This window comes from Drosophila willistoni, unplaced genomic scaffold (assembly GCF_018902025.1).
Source record: "Drosophila willistoni isolate 14030-0811.24 unplaced genomic scaffold, UCI_dwil_1.1 Seg208, whole genome shotgun sequence".
Taxonomy (NCBI): domain Eukaryota; kingdom Metazoa; phylum Arthropoda; class Insecta; order Diptera; family Drosophilidae; genus Drosophila; species Drosophila willistoni.
This window is the reverse complement of record NW_025814174.1, coordinates 59,798-73,869: the sequence shown is the minus strand read 5'-3', so window position 1 is coordinate 73,869 and position 14,072 is coordinate 59,798. Positions and strand designations below refer to the sequence as shown.

At 38.0% G+C, this 14,072-nt stretch overlaps 2 long non-coding RNA genes across 2 annotated transcripts; both read left to right on the top strand.

Annotated features, from left to right (window-relative positions):
* The first annotated feature begins 2,632 nt into the window (after positions 1-2,632).
* LOC124461097 lies at positions 2,633-3,026 on the top strand. The gene is made up of 3 exons (XR_006954934.1): positions 2,633-2,795; positions 2,851-2,891; positions 2,963-3,026. It is a non-coding gene; the product is annotated as an uncharacterized LOC124461097 (long non-coding RNA).
* A 4,155-nt stretch (positions 3,027-7,181) lies between these two features.
* Positions 7,182-7,511, top strand: LOC124461101. The gene is made up of 3 exons (XR_006954937.1): positions 7,182-7,256; positions 7,311-7,394; positions 7,449-7,511. It is a non-coding gene; the product is annotated as an uncharacterized LOC124461101 (long non-coding RNA).
* The last annotated feature ends 6,561 nt before the right edge of the window (positions 7,512-14,072 follow it).

The following is a 14,072-nucleotide window of genomic DNA, read 5'->3' as shown; positions in this document are numbered from 1 at the left end:
GACTGACGTGGATTAACAGGTGAATTTTTGACTTTTTTATGATCGGTGATGAATTTGGCCAGCTCGGCCTTAAAGTATGCACATCCCCTGTATGTGGCTCGGTGGCCACCTCCGATGCGGACCTCTTGGTTGCCCAGGACTTTAATTTTAAGGATGTCATTGTGTTTGTTATCTGTTTGTTTTAAAGTTTTTGAGACATCTGATGTATTTTGTATTGAATCCCAGCTCATTTAGATTTTTCTTAATAGCTTCGGCAGGGGTAGAATGGTGAAGGTTTAGAATGGCATACCTGGCACCACGCTCCCATCTAGACTGGTGAGTAAAATATGCGTATTTATTGGCTTCTAAGGAGGATTTGACTTTAAGGTAACTATCCATTGTGCCCAGTTCTCTCATCAGGATTGGCAGCAGATTATTTTGAAATTGAGGCATAGGGAGAAAAAATGCCGGCAAGGTATTCTTCCTCCGTGCCACCATTGCCCAGGTGCATCTTTGTTGCAGCTGGGTGCGTTCTTTGGTAATAAGAGGCTCAAAGTTAGGCTGCAGGTAATTTTCCATTTTTAGGGCTGGTAGATGTGGGCAATGGGCGTTTTTTTGGTGATGAGAGGCTTCGTAACATGAAGAGTCAATAGGCAGGGTAGCATAGGAGGCATTTTGGGCTGTTTCTCCAACAGCTCTGGCATTAGAGGGGAGGGGCATTGTGAGACAAAGGCGTCGTTGAGGTCAACCAAGGTAAAAGTCATATTTAACGGTGAGTCATCAAGGCGGACTAGCATATTATTGGCTACTAATTGGGCAGGGGTGTCTGGCTCAAGTAGTAGCTGGCGTCTGGCATTAGTGTTGTTGTTGTTGATTGTTGTTGCATAGCTGCTGATGCAGAAGGTGCTCATGGGAGTTTGGCGCTGGGCTTGGTGGACATTTGCCTTGTTCCACTTTTCAGTATTGCCACAATGAAAAGAATTTCGGTGCAAGGGAGACTCGAAATTTTTTTCAAGGGCATTGGGCATTGGTGTTGTGTTTGTGTCAGAGGCGAGCTTTGTTGTTGTATGTGTGTATACTTGCTTTGGTGTTTGCTGCTGATTTGTCTTGTCATTGCGTATGGGGGCAGCCATTTTGACATCGCTCTCTCTTTCCTCTCCCTTAGGATGCTGAGTCACCACCTGTTGCGCCTGTTGTTGGTGTTGGGGTAGGTTTCGTTTTCTGCTTGTTGTTTGTGTTCCTAACTGACAGGCAGGTTGTATGATTGGCGTCTAGTGGTTTTTGTTGTTTCAGTTTTTTCATTTTACATGTTGTAGCGGTTCTTTTGTATGATTTGCACTTTTTATGTGAGGTTTAGTTATTTCTGTGTTTAATTTATTGCATTTATTGAACTTTTAGTGTTTTATATGAGATTTTATTTTATTTTAATTATTTGTAGGATTAATTAATTTATTTATTAACTTTTAGTCATTTTATTTGATTTATTTTAGCTTTTAGTCACTTTTAATTATTTATAGAATTTGTTAATTAATTATTTATTGGCTTTTAGACATTTTATTTTAATTTTTTATTTTTAAGATATTTTTAGAATTTTTAGATTTTTTTTTTTATTTTTTAAGATTTTTTGAAGATTTAAGATTTTTTAAGTTTTTAAGATTTTTTTAAATATTTTTTTTAAGATTTTTAAGATAAGGCGTTGGGAACCGCCTGGCCTCAGTCTTTTGATTGAGGCCGCTTTATTTTCTACCCTTTCACCAACAAAGGGTAGAAATTCAAAAGCAGAAATTCAATTAGAGCCGTTACAGCAGCATGGGGGGTCACTAAAAATAAATTATATACTAGCTTAATTTCTAACAATAGATATATATAACTACAAACAGAATATTACATTTAATATTAGATTTTAACATATTTAGATTAAGTTAGCTTTTAGGGATTTTTTTTACAGTAAGAATGAGTAGTTTAAGGATATTTTAGCATTAGATTTGGGCAAATATAAATTTTTTTTCAATAAGAAAATTTAATTTAAAGTTACTCGATATATATCGTGTCATAGAAAAAATTAGTGTCATAAGGGGCTAACTTAATAAGGAGAAAATAGTGTTTTCAGCCAGTATTTGCTAAACACTCAAATTTTGGGCTTGTTAAGCACTAACTGTAATTGAGATGAGGGTTTGGAAAGTTTCCAATTGAGATGGGCGAGAGGGAGAATCGATAAGTATCGATTTGGCGGGGAATTTTAATTTTAAGAAATTTGTGAGAAAAGTCAAGTTATATATATAATTATATATGAGTTAATATAGATTAGGGCCTAGCGATAAGAACATTGTTTTAAAACATAAAGGATTGTTGATTGAAGAGATTAGTCAATTATTTGTGGGACGGCGAAAAAATGCCGACACTGAGCCAGTATTGGCGAATTAGGAAGCTAGTGTTGGCAGGCATATCGATGATTCTCGAAAATGATGATGGCCTATCGATTGGTAATCGATATGTTGCTGATGGCGGGGTATCCGCATGGGAGCTAGAAAGGGAAAGCGACATCCGCTGTTTATTTGTAAACAATATGAATTTTAGGTAAGTATATTTGAATATTGACAATAATTATAATTAACATAGATCATATTAAAATTAATTTTAAATATTTTTCAGGAACATTGCGAGATTGTCATCGGTGGAGTCTTCTGCGATGACACTGCGATGACAGTGTAAAACTGTTGATACGAGGATTGCTGGCGGCGTTGGCCAGATTTTGTTGCTGGCGAATTTTGCAGAACGGATGGTTTTTCATTTTAAATGATGTTGCTGCCAGACAGGTAATTCTAGCAGGTAAATATTCGTTAACTGATTTGTGTTTATTTTTGGTTTCAGGTCAGTACCTGGCCACCAGTGTGGCCGCGTGTTGGTTTTTGGTAAGTATAATTGATTGTTAGTTTGTAAATAATTGTGGTTGTATTAATTTTAGTTTTTTCTCCGTTTTCAGGTACGTCCGGTGTATATATAGGGGTTGCTGCTGTCGGCAAATAATTTTCCGGTAAGTGTTGTGTAGATTTGTTGACTTTTTGTGACATCTTTTGTTTTCTTTCAGGTGTAGGCGCATTTATTGGACCCAATGGGGCAGCTGCCAGGCGATGCATGAGGGGCTGTAGTAGATGAGAGACTGCAGCTGGCTTTTAGATAAGTTTATTGTTTTTTAGATCGATTCTTTGTTGATATTTTTTTATTTTCAGGTGTAGCCGCTGCTTGAGGACCAGGAGGACCAGATGATGCTGCTGATGACTGGAGACGATTTGCAGGTAAGTTTGTATGATTTTTGGGTGAGTTTTCTAACGATTTGTGTTTTTTTCCAGGTACAGGCGCTTGCAGAGGACGAGATGGGCAGATGATTGCCCAGACGCTGCACTAGGACTCGCAGGCGGTGCTGCTGCTGACTGACGTGGATTAACAGGTGAATTTTTGACTTTTTTAGGTGATTTGGAATTTAGTTTTTGTTTATTTTCAGGTAATGCTGTAGCAGATGGACTTGCTGGACGATACGGTGGATTTGACGATGGACAAGATGCTGCAAATGGCTGCTGACTGTCAGGTAAGTTTTTGTAATTTGTTATTGATTTTATAATTAGATTTGTTTTATTTTCAGATGGATTGGACGAACAGGAAACTGGGCGAGACGATGGACATGATGCACGACGAGATGCTGGACAAAATGCTGCTGATGACTGCAATTGGATTTCAGGTGAGTTTTTATGGGCTTTAGATGATTGTAACAGTTTCTCATGCATTGTTTCTCTTCTTTTTCATGCTGATGCGACTTGTTTTGCTGAGATGGATGCTGATCGGTAAATAATTTGGCCAGCTCGGCCTTAAAGTATGCACATCCCCTGTATGTGGTTCGGTGGCCACCTCCGATGCGGACCTCTTGGCTGCCCAGGACTTTAATTTTGTTTGTTATCTGTTTGTTTTAAAGTTTTTGAGACATCTGATGTATTTTGTATTGAATCCCAGCTCATTTAGATTTTTCTTAATAGAGCTTCGGCAGGGGTAGAATGGTGCAGGTTTAGAATGGCATACCTGGCACCACGCTCCCATCTAGACTGGTGAGTAAAATATGCGTATTTATTGGCTTCTAAGGAGGATTTGACTTTAAGGTAACTATCCATTGTGTTTGCAGTGATCCGTCTGAGGCCATTCTTCAGCCGAGCTAGCTGATAGAGACGGACGGGATTGCCCAGTTCTCTCATCAGGATTGGCAGCAGATTATTTTGAAATTGAGGCATAGGGAGAAAAAATGCCGGCAAGGTATTCTTCCTCCGTGCCACCATTGCCCAGGTGCATCTTTGTTGCAGCTGGGTGCGTTCTTTGGTAATAAGAGGCTCAAAGTTAGGCTGCAGGTAATTTTCCATTTTTAGGGCTGGTAGGTGTGGGCAATGGGCGTGTTTTTGGTGATGAGAGGCTTCGTAACATGAAGAGTCAATAGGCAGGGTAGCATAGGAGGCATTTTGGGCTGTTTCTCCAACAGCTCTGCATTAGAGGGGAGGGGCATTGTGAGACAAAGGCGTCGTTGAGGTCAACCAAGGTAAAAGTCATATTTAACGGTGAGTCATCAAGGCGGACTAGCATATTATTGGCTACTAATTGGCCAGGGGTGTCTGGCTCAAGTAGTAGCTGGCGTCTGGCATTAGTGTTGTTGTTGTTGATTGTTGTTGCATAGCTGCTGATGCAGAAGGTGCTCATGGGAGTTTGGCGCTGGGCTTGGTGGACATTTGCCTTGTTCCACTTTTCAGTATTGCCCCAATGAAAAGAATTTCGGTGCAAGGGAGACTCGAAATTTTTTTCAAGGGCATTGGGCATTGGTGTTGTGTTTGTGTCAGAGGCGAGCTTTGTTGTTGTATGTGTGTATACTTGCTTTGGTGTTTGCTGCTGATTTGTCTTGTCATTGCGTATGGGGGCAGCCATTTTGACCTCGCTCTCTCTTTCCTCTCCCTTAGGATGCTGAGTCAGCACCTGTTGCGCCTGTTGTTGGTGTTGGGGTAGGTTTCGTTTTCTGCTTGTTGTTTGTGTTCCTAACTGACAGGCAGGTTGTATGATTGGCGTCTAGTGGTTTTTGTTGTTTCAGTTTTTTCATTTTACATGTTGTAGCGGTTCTTTTGTATGATTTGCACTTTTTATGTGAGGTTTAGTTATTTCTGTGTTTAATTTATTGCATTTATTGAACTTTTAGTGTTTTATATGAGATTTTATTTTATTTTAATTATTTGTAGGATTAATTAATTTATTTATTAACTTTTAGTCATTTTATTTGATTTATTTTAGCTTTTAGTCACTTTTAATTATTTATAGAATTTGTTAATTAATTATTTATTGGCTTTTAGCATTTTATTTTAATTTTTTATTTTTAAGATATTTTTAAGATTTTTAAGATTTTTTATTTTTTAAGATTTTTTGAAGATTTAAGATTTTTTAAGTTTTAAGATTTTTTTAAATATTTTTTTTAAGATTTTTAAGATAAGGCGTTGGGAACCGCCTGGCCTCAGTCTTTTGATTGAGGCCGCTTTATTTTCTACCCTTTCACCAACAAAGGGTAGAAATTCAAAAGCAGAAATTCAATTAGAGCCGTTACAGCAGCATGGGGGGTAAAAAAAAAATAAATTATATACTAGCTTAATTTCTAACAATAGATATATATAACTACAAACAGAATATTACATTTAACATTAGATTTTAACATATTTAGATTAAGTTAGCTTTTAGGGATTTTTTTTATAGTAAGAATGAGTAGTTTAAGGATATTTTAGCATTAGATTTGGGCAAATATAAATTTTTTTTCAATAAGAAAATTTAATTTAAAGTTACTCGATATATATCGTGTCATAGAAAAAATTAGTGTCATAAGGGGCTAACTTAATAAGGAGAAAATAGTGTTTTCAGCCAGTATTTGCTAAACACTCAAATTTTGGGCTTGTTAAGCACTAGCTGCAATTGAGATGAGGGTTTGGAAAGTTTCCAATTGAGATGGGCGAGAGGGAGAATCGATAAGTATCGATTTGGCGGGGAATTTTAATTTAAGAAATTTGTGAGAAAAGTCAAGTTATATATATAATTATATATGAGTTAATATAGATTAGGGCCTAGCGATAAGAACATTGTTTTAAAACATAAAGGATTGTTGATTGAAGAGATTAGTCAATTATTTGTGGGACGGCGAAAAAATGCCGCCACTGAGCCAGTATTGGCGAATTAGGAAGCTAGTGTTGGCAGGCATATCGATGATTCTCGAAAATGATGATGGCCTATCGATTGGTAATCGATATGTTGCTGATGGCGGGGTATCCGCATGGGAGCTAGAAAGGGAAAGCGACATCCGCTGTTTATTTGTAAACAATATGAATTTTAGGTAAGTATATTTGAATATTGACAATAATTATAATTAACATAGATCATATTAAAATTAATTTTAAATATTTTTCAGGAACATTGCGAGATTGTCATCGGTGGAGTCTTCTGCGATGACACTGCGATGACAGTGTAAAACTGTTGATACGAGGATTGCTGGCGGCGTTGGCCAGATTTTGTTGCTGGCGAATTTGCAGAACGGATGGTTTTTCATTTTAAATGATGTTGCTGCCAGACAGGTAATTCTAGCAGGTAAATATTCGTTAACTGATTTGTGTTTATTTTTGGTTTCAGGTCAGTACCTGCCACCAGTGTGGCCGCGTGTTGGTATAATTGATATTATATGTATATAGTATAATTGATTGTTAGTTTTGTAAATAATTGTGGTTGTATTAATTTTAGTTTTTTCTCCGTTTTCAGGTACGTCCGGTGTATATATAGGGGTTGCTGCTGTCGGCAAATAATTTTCCGGTAAGTGTTGTGTAGATTTGTTGACTTTTTGTGACATCTTTTGTTTTCTTTCAGGTGCAGGCGCATTTATTGGACCCAATGGGGCAGCTGCCAGGCGATGCATGAGGGGCTGTTGTAGATGAGAGACTGCAGCTGGCTTTTAGATAAGTTTATTGTTTTTTAGATCGATTCTTTGTTGATATTTTTTTATTTTCAGGTGTAGCCGCTGCTTGAGGACCAGGAGGACCAGATGATGCTGCTGATGACTGGAGACGATTTGCAGGTAAGTTTGTGTGATTTTGGGTGAGTTTTCTAACGATTTGTGTTTTTTTCCAGGTACAGGTGCTTGCAGAGGACGAGATGGGCAGATGATTGCCCAGACGCTGCACTAGGACTCGCAGGCGGTGCTGCTGCTGACTGACGTGGATTAACAGGTGAATTTTTGACTTTTTTAGGTGATTTGGAATTTAGTTTTTGTTTATTTTCAGGTAATGCTGTTGCAGATGGACTTGCTGGACGATACGGTGGATTTGACGATGGACAAGATGCTGCAAATGGCTGCTGACTGTCAGGTAAGTTTTTGTAATTTGTTATTGATTTTATAATTAGATTTGTTTTATTTTCAGATGGATTGGACGAACAGGAAACTGGGCGAGACGATGGACATGATGCAGGACGAGATGCTGGACAAAATGCTGCTGATGACTGAAATTGGATTTCAGGTGAGTTTTTATGGGCTTTAGATGATTGTAACAGTTTCTCATGCATTGTTTCTCTTCTTTTTTCATGCTGATGCGACTTATTTTGCTGAGATGGATGCTGATTGGTGATGAATTTGGCCAGCTCGGCCTTAAAGTATGCACATCCCCTGTATGTGGCTCGGTGGCCACCTCCGATGCGGACCTCTTGGCTGCCCAGGACTTTAATTTTAAGGATGTCATTGTGTTTGTTTTAAAGTTTTTGAGACATCTGATGTATTTTGTATTGAATCCCAGCTCATTTAGATTTTTCTTAATAGAGCTTCGGCAGGGGTAGAATGGTGCAGGTTTAGAATGGCATACCTGGCACCACGCTCCCATCTAGACTGGTGAGTAAAATATGCGTATTTATTGGCTTCTAAGGAGGATTTGACTTTAAGGTAACTATCCATTGTGTTTGCAGTGATCCGTTGAGGCCATTCTTCAGGAGGAGCTAGCCTGATAGAGACGGACGGGATTGCCCAGTTCTCTCATCAGGATTGGCAGCAGATTATTTTGAAATTGAGGCATAGGGAGAAAAAATGCCGGCAAGGTATTCTTCCTCCGTGCCACCATTGCCCAGGTGCATCTTTGTTGCAGCTGGGTGCGTTCTTTGGTAATAAGAGGCTCAAAGTTAGGCTGCAGGTAATTTTCCATTTTTAGGGCTGGTAGATGTGGGCAATGGGCGTTTTTTTGGTGATGAGAGCTTCGTAACATGAAGAGTCAATAGGCAGGGTAGCATAGGAGGCATTTTGGGCTGTTTCTCCAGCAGCTCTGCATTAGAGGGGAGGGGCATTGTGAGACAAAGGCGTCGTTGAGGTCAACCAAGGTAAAAGTCATATTTAGCGGTGAGTCATCAAGGCGGACTAGCATATTATTGGCTACTAATTGGCCAGGGGTGTCTGGCTCAAGTATTAGCTGGCGTCTGGCATTAGTGTTGTTGTTGTTGATTGTTGTTGCATAGCTGCTGATGCAGAAGGTGCTCATGGGAGTTTGGCGCTGGGCTTGGTGGACATTTGCCTTGTTCCACTTTTCAGTATTGCCCCAATGAAAAGAATTTCGGTGCAAGGGAGACTCGAAATTTTTTCAAGGGCATTGGGCATTGGTGTTGTGTTTGTGTCAGAGGCGAGCTTTGTTGTTGTATGTGTGTATACTTGCTTTGGTGTTTGCTGCTGATTTGTCTTGTCATTGCGTATGGGGGCAGCCATTTTGACCTCGCTCTCTCTTTTCTCTTTCCTCTCCCTTAGGATGCTGAGTCACCACCTGTTGCGTCTGTTGTTGGTGTTGGGGTAGGTTTCGTTTTCTGCTTGTTGTTTGTGTTCCTAACTGACAGGCAGGTTGTATGATTGGCGTCTAGTGGTTTTTGTTGTTTCAGTTTTTTCATTTTACATGTTGTAGCGGTTCTTTTGTATGATTTGCACTTTTTATGTGAGGTTTAGTTATTTCTGTGTTTAATTTATTGCATTTATTTAATTTTAGGGTTTTATATGAGATTTTATTTTATTTTAATTATTTGTAGGATTAATTAATTTATTTATTAACTTTTAGTCATTTTATTTGATTTATTTTAGCTTTTAGTCACTTTTAATTATTTATAAAATTTGTTAATTAATTATTTATTGGCTTTTAGACATTTTATTTTAATTTTTTTTTTTTAAGATATTTTTAAGATTTTTAAGATTTTTTTTTTTTTTTTTAAAATTTTTTGAAGATTTAAGATTTTTTAAGTTTTTAAGATTTTTTTAAATATTTTTTTTAAGATTTTTAAGTTAAGGCGTTGGGAACCGCCTGGCCTCAGTCTTTTGATTGAGGCCGCTTTATTTTCTACCCTTTCACCAACAAAGGGTATATAGCAGAAATTCAATTAGAGCCGTTACAGCAGCATGGGGGGTCACTAATTTAAAATTTGTGAGAAAAGTCAAGTTATATATATAATTATATATGAGTTAATATAGACTGTTTTAAAACATAAAGGATTGTTGATTGAAGGGATTAGTCAATTATTTGTGGGACGGCGAAAAAAATGCCGCCACTGAGCCAGTATTGGCGAATTAGGAAGCTAGTGTTGGCAGGCATATGCGATGATGCTCGAAAATGATGATGGCCTATCGATTGGTAATCGATATGTTGCTGATGGCGGGGTATCCGCATGGGAACTAGAAAGGGAAAGCGACATCCGCTGTTTATTTGTAAACAATAGGAATTTGAGGTAAGTATATAAGAAAATTGACCATTACCAAGTGGACTTCCGAAGCAACAGCTTCAAAGCATAGTGGTGATATTTTTCAAGTGTGAACATATAAAAAAAAAAAAAAAGGCGCAAAATTTAAATCAAATTCCACAGATCAGTGGAAATATTTTTATTTCTTCTTTATACAAGAAATATAATAAGTATAAAATCAAGTGGAATTAATTTGTATTAAAACGGGTAAAACTACCCACAAAAAGATGGCCACCGAGGCCAGGGTTACACCCGCATCCTCGGAACGGTACACTGCAAAAAGAAGCAAAATTTCCCCGACAACCAAGAAGGCCAAAACAACGGTACACGAAATAGGAATGATTGCAGAAGAAATGGAGGTTGATGTAATAGAGGAACAAAAGGAGAGCGAGGATAATATGAACATACATGACAACGGTACACAGTACGAAGCTAAAAACAATGCCCCAAAAGAACTCAACGAATGTATGTATAACAGCACACACAAAGGCCCCTACATCGTATACATAGACAAATTTGATACAAATGCAAGTGAGTCGAAAATGAGAATACCAATAAATTCCCTAGAGCTAAACGCGGTGTTACTTAAGCTTAAAATAAAAGACATCCTAACGGTCAATAAAATAGGCTATGGTAGATGTAAAGCAGAGTTCAAGTCAGCAGAGGCAGCTAATAATTTATTAAATTCTGATCTTAAAAAAAACGGTTATGAACCCAAGATCCTTAAACACTTCCTATTCAAAACTGGAATTTTATTTCAAATACCGATACGTTTTTCAGACGCGGAACTAAAAGAGTACATCAGCTCAGCAGTTCCAATTCACGAAATAATACGTGTAAAAAGAAAAGAAAGTGATGTACTGGTCCCACGAGTAGGGTTAAGCTTATCTTTAGAGGAAACAATATTCCAACAGAGATAACTTTTCTGTACTCCAAGGTCAAAGTGAATCCTTTTATTCCCTTCAGCCAATGCTTTCGCTGCTTCCGCTTTGGCCATTTCGCCCAGCATTGCAAAGAAAAGCAACAAAAATGCAGCACCTGCTCCCTAGTCCATACAAAAGAACAATCTTGCTCACAGACAATCTGCATAAACTGCAAAGATGAACACATTGCCACACACACAGAATGCCCCGCTCGAAAAAGAGAATTCGCTATACAAAAAGCCATGACGATGGAAAATCTTTCTAGAAACGAGATTAAAATTAAATACCCACCCCCTTTCAAAAAACTAGTACAATTAACACAAACGACCTTACACTTTTCCCCACCCCGGCTCTTGAAACAGCCGAAGACAGTCTGTCAGCCCTATCAATGGAAATCTCAAAATTTCTAATAGACCAGAACTCTAACATTATACCCGAATCCAAAAATTTCCTAGAAGCCCTAAGAAGTAGAATTGTTCAAACCAACTCTAAAATAGATGTACTTAAAATAAATCAAACTGACTAATATTAAATCTCTAGACAAATTTCTCAAGCCTACTTATCTTATTTCTTAAACTTATCTCCTTTTAAGATGAGAATTCTACAATATAACATACACAGTCTCACGTCAAATAACAACAAACATCTCCTTGAACTCTACCTTATTAAAAACGATATAGATATTGCCATCCTCTCCGAAATCTGGATTACTGACAATGCCATGTGTAGCTTAGCTAATTACAATTTTGTTTGCAAGCCTCGCCCTGACGGCTACGGTGGGGTGGGAATTTACCTAAGAAAACATATACGCTTTAAGCAACTAAATTGCCCTAGTTCTGTAGAAGCAATAGGCATCTGCACAACTAATTTAAAGCACAACATCAGCGTCTTTAGCGTCTATGCACCGCAATCCTTAAGTAACGATGATTTTGAGGAAGGTTGCAAGGACATACTATCGCTCGCAAATCAATCCACGGGCCTATCGATGATAAGCGGAGACTTAAATGCTAAATCACAGGTTTGGGGTAACAGCGTACAAAATCCTAGAGGAAACATCATTGAGCAAGTACTTTTAAACTATGGCTTCTTCTGCATAAACAACGGCAGTCCAACCTACTCTCACACTCCAGCATACAGTTCAGCATTAGATATCACCCTAGTCAACAAAAACAATTTACAATTTAACTGGACAGCAACGAACTCAAAAATTTCCAACAGCAATCATTTCCCGATTACTATTGAGATAGAAGGAATATCCTCGTCCTGCAACAGAAAAGTAATCAACCATAAAAAGGTAGCTCAAGACTTTGCACAAATTGATATTTCCTCCTTAGAAAACTTACCATATACCTCAATCGCAATCACATCGCAAAACACAATTAAAGTAGATGCCAAAAATAAATACCTGCCAAAGAAATACTGGGACGAAAACTGTGAAAAACTATTCAGGATTAGGAACGCGAGCAGACAAAAGTATTATAAAACGAAGCTACATACGGATGCCCTAGAATATTTAAGTAACAATAAAAAACTAAATAATTATATACGAAAAGTTAGGAAAAACAATATGGACAATCTTGCAGAAACCCTGTCAAACCCTACTACTATGAAAGATTCTTGGAAGATAATTCGCGCACTGAAATTATACAAACAGACAAAACCCTCTAGGGCCGAAACCTCAGTAGAAAACTACGAAGAATTCCTTAACCTAATAGCTTCTACACCCGACACACCTGGTTGCACACAAATATCCCCCCCCGAAGCCAGCCTTGACAACTCAAACAGGGCTAGCTTCTCTAACAACGATCTACAGGCGTTTCTTAAGTCGCGTAATCCTCATTCTGCGAAAGGACTGGATAATATCTCGTACCATATGCTTCTCTCCCTCCCAGCTGCTCAAACCCAAAAACTGGTAAGCCTACTAAATGAAACTTTAGATACCGGCATTATCCCAGATTTTTGGAGAAAAATAAAGGTTGTACCGGTACCGAAAAAAAACCTGGACTCGTCAATCATAACCAACAACCGACCCATCTGCCTTCTAAGCGTAGTCTTTAAATGCCTAGAAGGTTTGATAAAACCCAAAATGGAGGAACATATAGCCAAATACCAAATAATCCCCACAAGATCTTATGCCTTTAGAAAAAATCACTCCACTTCCCACTGCATTAATGATGTAATCAATAACATAGCGAGCCTCAAAAAGCAGGGGTTCCATGTCACCGCAGCAGTGCTTGACCTGAGCAAAGCTTTTGATGCAGTGAATATTCCTATTCTAGGAACATCAATTTCATCACCAATTTCCTTCAAAAAAGAGTTCTCTCTATGGGAACGGTAGAAAAAACAGTGAGCAAGGGAGTGAGTCAAGGCAGCTGCCTCAGTCCCATCCTTTTCAATATCTACACAGCTGAACTGCACAACATCACCGATACACGAAACAGCATCCTCTTCCAATATGCTGATGATTTTTTCTTAATAAGCTTCCACAAAAACTTCTTAGCAGCCAAAAATAACTTAGAAAATCTAGTCAATAAATTCAACGAAAAATGCAATAAAATTAATTTAACCTTTAACCCCAATAAATCATCTGTGATACACTTTAACTTAAGAAGACAACAACTCAATATACTGTGCAATAATTTAGCCTTAAGAGAAGTAGACAAAGTAAACTATCTAGGTAGACTTATTAACGCAAATAACTCCTCTATAGACCACATTAAAAAAACAATAGCAAAATCTAACCAGACAAATGTTCTTACAAATGCTTAGTGGATGCCGTTTCGGAACTCACCCCACTAAGTCTTTATTACACTATAAGGCATTCATAAGACCAAAATATGAATATGCCTGTACGTCCTTCGCTAATATATCCAAGTCAGTCATGTCCGCCATCAACTCTCATGCCAATTTCCACCTTAGAAAAGCACTGGGTCTCATAAAATCTACTCCAATCAATATAATTTACCATCTAGCAGCTGAACTCCCTCCTGAATTTAGAATTAAATTCGCCACAGCGAAGGAGCTAGCAAAAATCTTCGCCTACGGGCTACCAGCTGCCTCTCTCCTTACCAGCCCCTTCTCACCCACAAACACAAGCTACGGCAGAGTGTACAATGAGTTCAAATATATCTTAGACAAAATTGCTCCAGTAAATTCCCTTCCTGTCTCTACTAGAAAAATCACATTTTACACAAACTTCTTTAAGAACACAGCTAGAAACAAGAAAGAAGCTAACAAAGACATTGTACAAGCACTTCTAAGAGAAAAAACTAAAGAACTCCTCTCCCACAACTATGAGCTGATTTACACTGATGGCTCCGTATCTGAAAATTATACAGGTAGCGCATTTGTACATAGCCAATCAAAAAC